The 8,682-nt window shown below is 37.6% G+C and overlaps 1 long non-coding RNA gene across 1 annotated transcript; it reads right to left on the bottom strand.

Moving 5' to 3' along the window:
• Positions 1-1,079: 1,079 nt before the first annotated feature.
• Positions 1,080-2,435, bottom strand: LOC113354484. The gene is made up of 3 exons (XR_003361909.1): positions 2,314-2,435; positions 1,386-1,811; positions 1,080-1,224 (listed from the first exon to the last, which is right to left on the bottom strand). It is a non-coding gene; the product is annotated as an uncharacterized LOC113354484 (long non-coding RNA).
• Positions 2,436-8,682: the final 6,247 nt, after the last annotated feature.

Below are 8,682 nucleotides of genomic sequence, written 5' to 3'. Positions count from 1 at the left end.
TATAGCCGTGGCTTTTGTCATCAATTGGACACGCGAAATTCATTTTATTATGGCCAATTCATGAGTTGCAGTCACACTAATTTTTCTCAACCATGGCCATCTCTATCATTTGGACACACGAAAAATAATTTAACATGGCTAATACATGATTTGTAGTCACGTTTAATCTAGGGTACCATGGCCATCCATATTTTTGGACACATGATAAACATTTTACATGGCCAATTAATAAGTTATGGCTACTAAAAATTTGTAGCACCGTGGCTAAATTTTTTCGAAAGACACATCAAGTGTTTTGAATGTAGCTATTGTTCACCTTTTGGACACATAGGATACCACAAACCATGGCTATAACCTTTATAAAATTACACAAAACGTATTCAACGTGGCAAATATTAGCTTTTAGTCACTCGAAAAAATTGCAATTTTTATCGCTCAATTTATCTTCAGGGACCTATTGGCCCCCCTCTTTTATTATTTGTAGCAAAACTCACCTAAATAACCATCCATAAAAAATTGATCAAGACTAAAATTAGAATTGAACCAAAATAATTTTTATTCACAATATGATAAACGTCTCAATATGTGACAGCATTCAAACACTTGAACCAGTCTAAGATCTCAACAGTTATCGAATCTTAAGATTTTATATAAACAAGAGTAAACTCTGATAGTAACACCATTATTGGTTCTGCTACATCTATTATAATTGCTTTTAAAAATTTGGTAAACTGCTATACAAAGACCCAAGTTTGTTTATTATCTAAAGTTAATTGAGTCTCAACATACATAATTTGATGCATCCCTTTACGCTTTTTCAGCCTCTTTCTCACTCTCTTTCCAGCTCTCATACGCTTGATTATCCGTAGGAAGTTCATGTCTGCAAACTGGGCATGTGTTATGTTTTTCCTGTTGCCATTACATAAAAGTAAATTTTAGATTCTGGTAAACCACCTAAGTAAAAAATTTACAAGAGGATCAATTAAAGTTTATAATGTGATCAAAGAGGACTAATTACCATCCATGGCATCAAACAGAGAGGGTGACACAAGTGCTTGCAAGGCGATTCATGCATTTTGTCATTTATAACCAAGTTCTCGCTGCAAACAGCACATTCTATACCAAGGCTCAACCTCGTTAAGGTTTCCTCTGTCACAATGATTGTTGGAAGGTTTGCAACCACTTCCTTGCTAGAGGCTCTCTCAGAGTAGGAGAACCAAGAATCTACATCATAAAACAAAATAACAAGGTTACATAAGAAGCCTCCTAATTAATCAGCCCAACTTAGCCTCCCAAGGGACTTAGATCATTGACATTCGCACACTTTGTATCCATATCTATGAAACACAAAAGGAAGAAACAATGCAACGAAAGATTAACAATACCTGCAGTGAAGCTTCTATAGCTTAACAAAGTTCTTGCAAGCGAGGGAATCGTTCTATGGTACGAACGAACTCATCCATCAACTGAGAGGAGGACACATACCTTATTTATAGAGCTGCTTGTATATCTACAAGAGAAAGAAATGTATCTCACCCTCAAATCAAAACTTTGAGACGGCAGTCACAATCCAGCAACTAATTTCATCCGACGAAGAGGTTGTTGCAGCCTAAATAACTTTTGATTTCCATCTCAGGAAAACAAAACCTGGTGGAAAGAAAATTTGGTAATTTCTGTACATGTATACCACTCTTAATCATCTGGATCCATTTTCTCATCTTGAGTTGAAGGTGGGCTTGAATCTGTTCCAGTTTCATCGGATTCTTGCTGCCCATCCAAATCTGTATCATATTCCTGCGAATCACTTTCACCTGCATTATCACTTTCTTTTGGAATTCAATTATAACTCAACTTAAACTAAATAGAGCATAGATACAAGAAGAGACAAGCGAACAAGTAAAATCTTAATCTAGTGACTCGATACACTAGGAAAACTTTAGTAGATTATTATGTGGTGGACTAAAACAATAACCAAGCCTATATACCTTGAGAATGAAGGAAATATGTACCCCTGCTAATTGCTAAAAAAGAATAGTTACATAACGAAAAAATCTTACCATAGTTTACTAATGGAAAATGCAAGCAAGACTATTTAAACAAAAGCAGGGGTACATTTCTAAACAAAAGCTAATTCGTGACTTTTTTAAACAAAAGATAAAGCTAGACCACTTAAATGTTAGATTTCACCAAGAGAATATCGATCTACCATACTTGATTACCACATAAAGCTAAGCATTCTTTCTCTTGCATAGAAGAGAATTTAAACAAACACATTCACTGAGACATGTAAACATGATATTCTTTAACTACAACCTCATCAAATAAAGGTTTCCAGTAGCAGTGCACTTCACAAACACAGAAGAAACAGACGAAGACATTGCAGTACCACTAACACCAACTTGAACTGCTTGTATCTGCTCAGCCATCATCTACAGCTACTATGATTCAGTCCATACAAGTTTTAGAGCATACACCATTGCAGACTAAAACACCACTAGGATCATCATAATCTTTTAATTCAAACCCTAGTTCTTCAGATTTTCCACATCACATCTGTCACCTTCACCGGAACAATCAAACCCATTTTATCTTCAATCCCACACGGATGAGTTGAACCCATCTTATATTCAATCAATCTGAAATGGATCTTCTCGAATTTCACTTTTTCATGTTAGAACTTCAATCTGCAAGACACATACATCACAATATTAAAAACCCTAAAATATAATTGATCAAAAATAAGTAAAAAAACATTTAAGATAAACAAATTGAACTTCTAATAACTCTTACATCATCATCATCATCATCAGAAAACCCTAAATCACAAAAAATACCAAAATCAAATCAGAATCAAACCATTTAAATTAAAACTACAAGTAAAGAGATGGAAAAAATGATAAAATAAACCATCAATTTTACCTCGTTGCTGGTGAATCACAACTTCTGACTGTGAAGAAGAAGAAGATGAAGGAGAAGAAGAAGAAGAAGCTTGTGGTTTCTCGAGGGGATGAAGGTTGAGATGTGTGGTGGTGGTGTTTAGGTTTCAGATGAACTTTTGAGGGCTGGGTTCATCTTTATTTCTCCGGTTCGTGGTGATGAAGATTGACCTGAAGAGATTTGATGGGAAAATAAGAAATCTGAAACCCTATATCTACAAAATCAACAGATGCTTTGAGATTCAAAAACATCATTTAAAGTTTTTGTACAGAGAGTTCTATTGATCTGCGACATCAATAAGTTTTTCACTGAGAGAGTGAGATTGAGAAGGTACTCAATGGTGGTGGTTAGGTTAGTTTTTTTTCCGGATGGAGGCGGAAGATTACTAGATCAAATGAGAAGACGAGGAAAGGGAAGTGAAGTGAGAAAGAGAAAAAATATTTATATAAAAGTCTTTGGACGGTAAAGATTGTGATTAGGTATGGTCATACGGATTGTGGAAATACTTGGACGGTAAAGATTTGATTTAAAACTATCATACGGATCAAGAAAAATGTGTTTTCTCTGTGCTTTCTCTTTGTTTTTTGTGCTTTCTCTTTGTGCTTCCGTTTTGAATTTCGACTAGTCGCATAGGTTATGAAGTAATTTCGACTAGTCATGCAGGTCATGAAGTTGCTTTAGTTCACACTGGTAGACTCAAAAAGCATAAAAACTATGAACCACGAAGCTGGGAGGGTTCTGACGTCAAACTTAGCATGATACATCATCGAAATCGATAAATATGAAGCTTAGGTGTTGATTCGAACTTCAAATGTGGTATGACAACATACAAACTATGAACCAAGAAGCTCTGGGAGGGTTCAGACTTCAAACTTAGCAGGATACATCGTCGAAATCGATACATGTGAAGCTCAGTGCTGATTCGAACTTTAAATGTGGTATAACGACATACAAACTATGAACGAAGAAGCTGAGCGGGTTCAGACTTCAAACTTAGAAGGATACATCATTGAAATCGATAACTATGAAGCTCAGTGTCGATTCGAACTTCAAATGTGCTATAATGGCATACAAACAATGAACCAATAAGCTCCTGGAGGGGTCAGACTTCGAACTTAACAGGATACATAATCAAAATCGATAAATTTTAAGCTTAGTGTCGGTTCGAACTTCAAATGTGGTATAACGGCATACAAATTATAAACCAAGAAGATCAGTATCGATTCTATCGGAATATTCTCCGAAACCTTAAACAAACCATTTTCAGGCAACTTCAGGAAAGAAAGTGGCTTCGATCTCGAAACCTGGCTGGAAGTTGACTACTATAACACGAAAACTTCGTTAAAACGATGAATCTAACCATTCATAGGTAATATTTCATGAAATATTCTCTGAAACCTCGAACAAACTCTTTTCTGTCGACTTCGAGAAAGTGGCTTCGAGCTCGAAACCTGGACGGGAGTTGATTACTATAACTCGGAAACTTCGTTAGAACGATGGATCTAACCATTCATAGGTAAGGTATCATGGAATATTCTCCAAAACCTCAAACAAACCCTGGAAAAGAATCCATGGGGAAATAAGGGGAAGAATACTCAATTGGAAGACGTGCAAGCTACACCTGGAAAAGGTGGAAAGATGAAGCGCATCAGAAAAATATCAAAGGAAGTCGACTGTTCAGTTGAGGAAGAGGAAGGTAGGGAAACCACTTACTGGAGCAGGTACAATATATGACATCGACTACTTAGATATTGGCGTTATAATGATGTCCAACATTGTATTGACTTCATGCACGTTGAAAAGAATGTGGGCCAAAGTCTTGTTGGAACGTTGTTGCACAATGGGAATACAAAAGATGGATTAAAGGCCATATTGGATTTGGTGCGTTTGGGGTTAAAACCGGAGTTGTAACCTAAGTCAGATGTCAAAGGAACGATATGTTAATCCTTTGTCATGTTTTTTTAAAAATGTGTCCGTGTCTAACATGTAAATTTTAAAAAAAAAACATGTACTATGGACACATAAATAAAAAGTGGCTAAATAAATATCTTTTCGTCACGGGTCGATAATTGTGTCTATTGCCATCCTACACATTTGACACATATATAATTCTTAAATGTGGCCATATTCTCATCTACGGCTACATGTGATGGGATTAGACTGAAAACTATGGCCAAATAATTCCCTATGGATACAGTTGATGGGTTTATGATTAAACCCATGACGAAATGGTGCACTATGGCTACAAGGTAACACAAAACGTGGCTATAGTTATGTTGATGACCAGTAGCCACGCAAATAACCCAAAACGTGGCTAGGATGTAAACCAAAAAACGTGGCCTATGTGAAGGTTTGTACTAGTGTCTAACAAAGCATTCACCTCATTAATCACATTATCATCATCGAAATCAATCCCAAAGTGAGCTAGGCATTTCTATAACGGATCTTCTAACAAAGGGTTTGGTAATGACTCCTCGACTAATGTTCCTATCATGTTTACCTCTTCTATGCTCGAGTCATCTAGTTCAGAGGGTAGCTTACTAATATGAAAGACGTTCATCTCAATAGTCATATTACCAAAAGACAAATTCATAATACCAGTTCGACAATTAATGATCGCATTGGATGTTGCTAAAAATGGGAGACCTAAAATCACTGGTATATGGTTCTCTGGGTCAGGGACAGGTTGGGTATCTAGGATAACAAAATCCACTGGATAAATAAACTTTTCGACCTCAATAAGAACATCCTCGATCACACCACGAGGAATTTTAACGGACCTATCAGCTAACTGAAGTGTCATCTGGGTAGGTTTCATATCACCATGTCCTAGCTTGAGGTACACATGGTATGGAAGTAAATTCACACTGGCTCCTAAGTCAAGCAAAGCTTTCTCAACACGGTATTTACCTACTGTGCAAGAAATGGTAGAGGACCCTGGGTCTTTCTACTTAGGAGTAGTGGTATTCTGAATAATGGAACTCACGTGACTAGCTAGGAAGGCTTTCTTTTGGACACTAAGATTACGCTTTCGTGTATACAAGTCCTTAAGAAACTTGGCATAAGTGGGAATCTGCTTAATCGCATCCAACAATGGTAGGTTGATAGTTACCTCCTTAAAAACCTCCAATATATCATTAAAGTTGGACTCCCTCTTAGTTGGAACTAGCAGCTGGGGAAACGGGGCTCTGGGAACAAAGCCGGGCTCAACATCACCCCATTGGTCTCTTTAGAGACTCTATCAGTCTCCTCATTTTCTGGCTCAGGAGGGTGAACTACATCATGTTCACTATCAGGCATGGAAACCTTATTGTCAACTTTCTTTCCACTCCTAAGGGTTGTAATAGAGTTCACATGATTGTACGATTTCTCTGCTTTAGGATTGGGTTGAGTTTGACTAGGAAACTTACCTTTTTCCCTCAAAGATTCATTTATCTGACTAACCTGGTTTTTTAACTCAGAAATAGCTTGGGAGTTAGCATAACCTATATTTTTACTTTCTTCTATCCCTTGAGCAACCATTAGGTTGATCTTATCATAGTTTTTAATAAACGAGGCTAGAGTGTCTTCTAAACTTGTGATCTTTTTATCCGAAGGATTCTGAAACTGGGGTTGACCTGAAGAGTTCTTAGCATAACCAAAACCTGAGGGAGGCTGAGAATTACTAGACTGACCTTGATTCTGGCCCTTAGACCAAGAAAAATTAGGATGGTTTCTCCAACCAGGGTTGTAGGTTTCTGAGTATGGGTCAAACTTCTGACGGTTCTCAAACCTAGCGTTGTTATAGACATCATGGGCTTGTTCTTCACTAACATGACCTTCCCAAAAAGAGTTATTTAGGCTCTACTCCACAACTAGAGACTTGAGCGGCTCCAATCCTATCATCAAGTTCAACAAGAGACCTATATTTAGGTTGATTCAATTCCAAAGCTTCTAACCTTCTAGACAAAGCAACAAACTTAGCATCTGACTCGAAACTTGTATCTACCACATTGGTGCTACTTTTATTGACCAAGAGTCTTTTAGGTGGTTCAACACAAGACTCCCACTGTTGGGATTTTTCAGCAATATCTCCTAAGAAGGTAAAAGCATCATCAACATTTTTGCTGGTGAACTCACCAGCGCACATAAACTCGACCATGACTTTGGTCGAATACTCTAAACCATTATAAATAATCTCAACAAGTTTCATATTATCAAATGCATGGTGAGGACACTGGGATATGAGATCATTGAATCTCTCTAAAAAACTATAAAGAGACTCTCCCTCTTGTTGCACACTAGCACTAATTTTCTGCCTAACAGCTGCAGTTTTATGCTTAGGGTAGAATTTCATATAGAAAGCAGCAACAAGTTCCTGCCATGTTTCAATGGACTCAGGTGGTAGGTTGTTCAGCCAGGTCTTGGCTTTATCTCTCAAGGAAAAAGGAAACATCTTAAGTTTCAAAACTTCATCAGTGAGGTCTTTTATTCTAACTGTCCCACAGATTTCCTGAAAGTCCCTAATATGAAAATAAGGGTTATCATCATCTTTTCCTAAGAACATAGGGATCATATGAAGAATACTAGGTTTTATCTCGAAATTAGCCGTACTGGCTAGAAATTTAATGCACGAAGCTCGGTTGGTCCTAGTTGGGAACATGTAATCTTTCAAAGTTGTCATCGCTGGTACAGCTGAAGTACTAGGGGTACTTTCCTCACAAATAGACAGATTCTCAAAACTGAAGTTTCCAAAAACGGGGCTCTCAAAAGAAGAGTCTTCGATCTCCCCTCCTTCACAAGAAGAACTACTAGGTTTATCACTAATCAAACGACCTAGAGTGTTTCTTTTCCAAGCCCGCTCTCGAATAACCTCGGGCATACACTAGAAAAACAAAAGAAAAAGGAAAATCCTAAAAGGAAGGGAAGTTCTATGCAAACACAAACAAGGCTGACTGCACCACAACAAACCTACTGATTTTTAGCAAACAAAAAGCATGATGGCTCCACTTAGATTGTTTCTAGACCAGCTTCTAATCCTTCGAATGGGAATTCGTTACAATTTGACCAAACCCCTCTCGAATCAATCTGAGTCAAAGTAAGTTGAATAGAGGCGAGGGAAGCTGCGTAGAGCTTTGATACCCAAGGCCTCACCAATTCCAAGTCGGAGCAGTCACGCATTCAACTCACGGAAACCATCATGAACTTCGAAGCATGCTCAAAAGAGTAACCAATATTTTTCGAACGACTTTCCTATTAAGCTCGTTACCCTATAGGTCTCATTCTATTCCAAATTTTAGGTTTAGGTTCGCGTTTGGTTTTGTTTTCCTAAGGCGGGCAAAAAGAGAACGTGATGAAATCTGAACCCTTATCTTGTATGGACAGTCCTTTCCCTTTACTAGGAAATTAAAGCAGCCGTTTTCAAGTCCTCGGCATATATGCAAACGAAGGAATACAGTAACTCGCTGACAGGGGATTCGCGAGTGTTTCGATAAACTTACCTCCCGTTCCAGACGGGGATGAACCGATGAAGTCGACTCGGGCCACAACTCCAATGTCGTGTACGAACCCGAGGGGCCGAGGTGATATCGTAATCACCGTCCTTCTCTACAAACAGTTTAATATTTAATACTACCCTTCCGTAGGGTTTAAAAATAAAAGAATGTCCAAATGTTCAAGTCCAAAGTCCAAAAGAAAAGGAAAGTCTAAATAAAATAAAATAAAATAAAATAAAATGTCTCTCTTTTTTTTTCTCTCTTTTTTTAA

Source organism: Papaver somniferum, chromosome 2, assembly GCF_003573695.1.
Source record: "Papaver somniferum cultivar HN1 chromosome 2, ASM357369v1, whole genome shotgun sequence".
Classification (NCBI taxonomy): Eukaryota; Viridiplantae; Streptophyta; class Magnoliopsida; order Ranunculales; family Papaveraceae; genus Papaver; species Papaver somniferum.
This window is presented reverse-complemented; position numbering and strand designations above follow the sequence as displayed.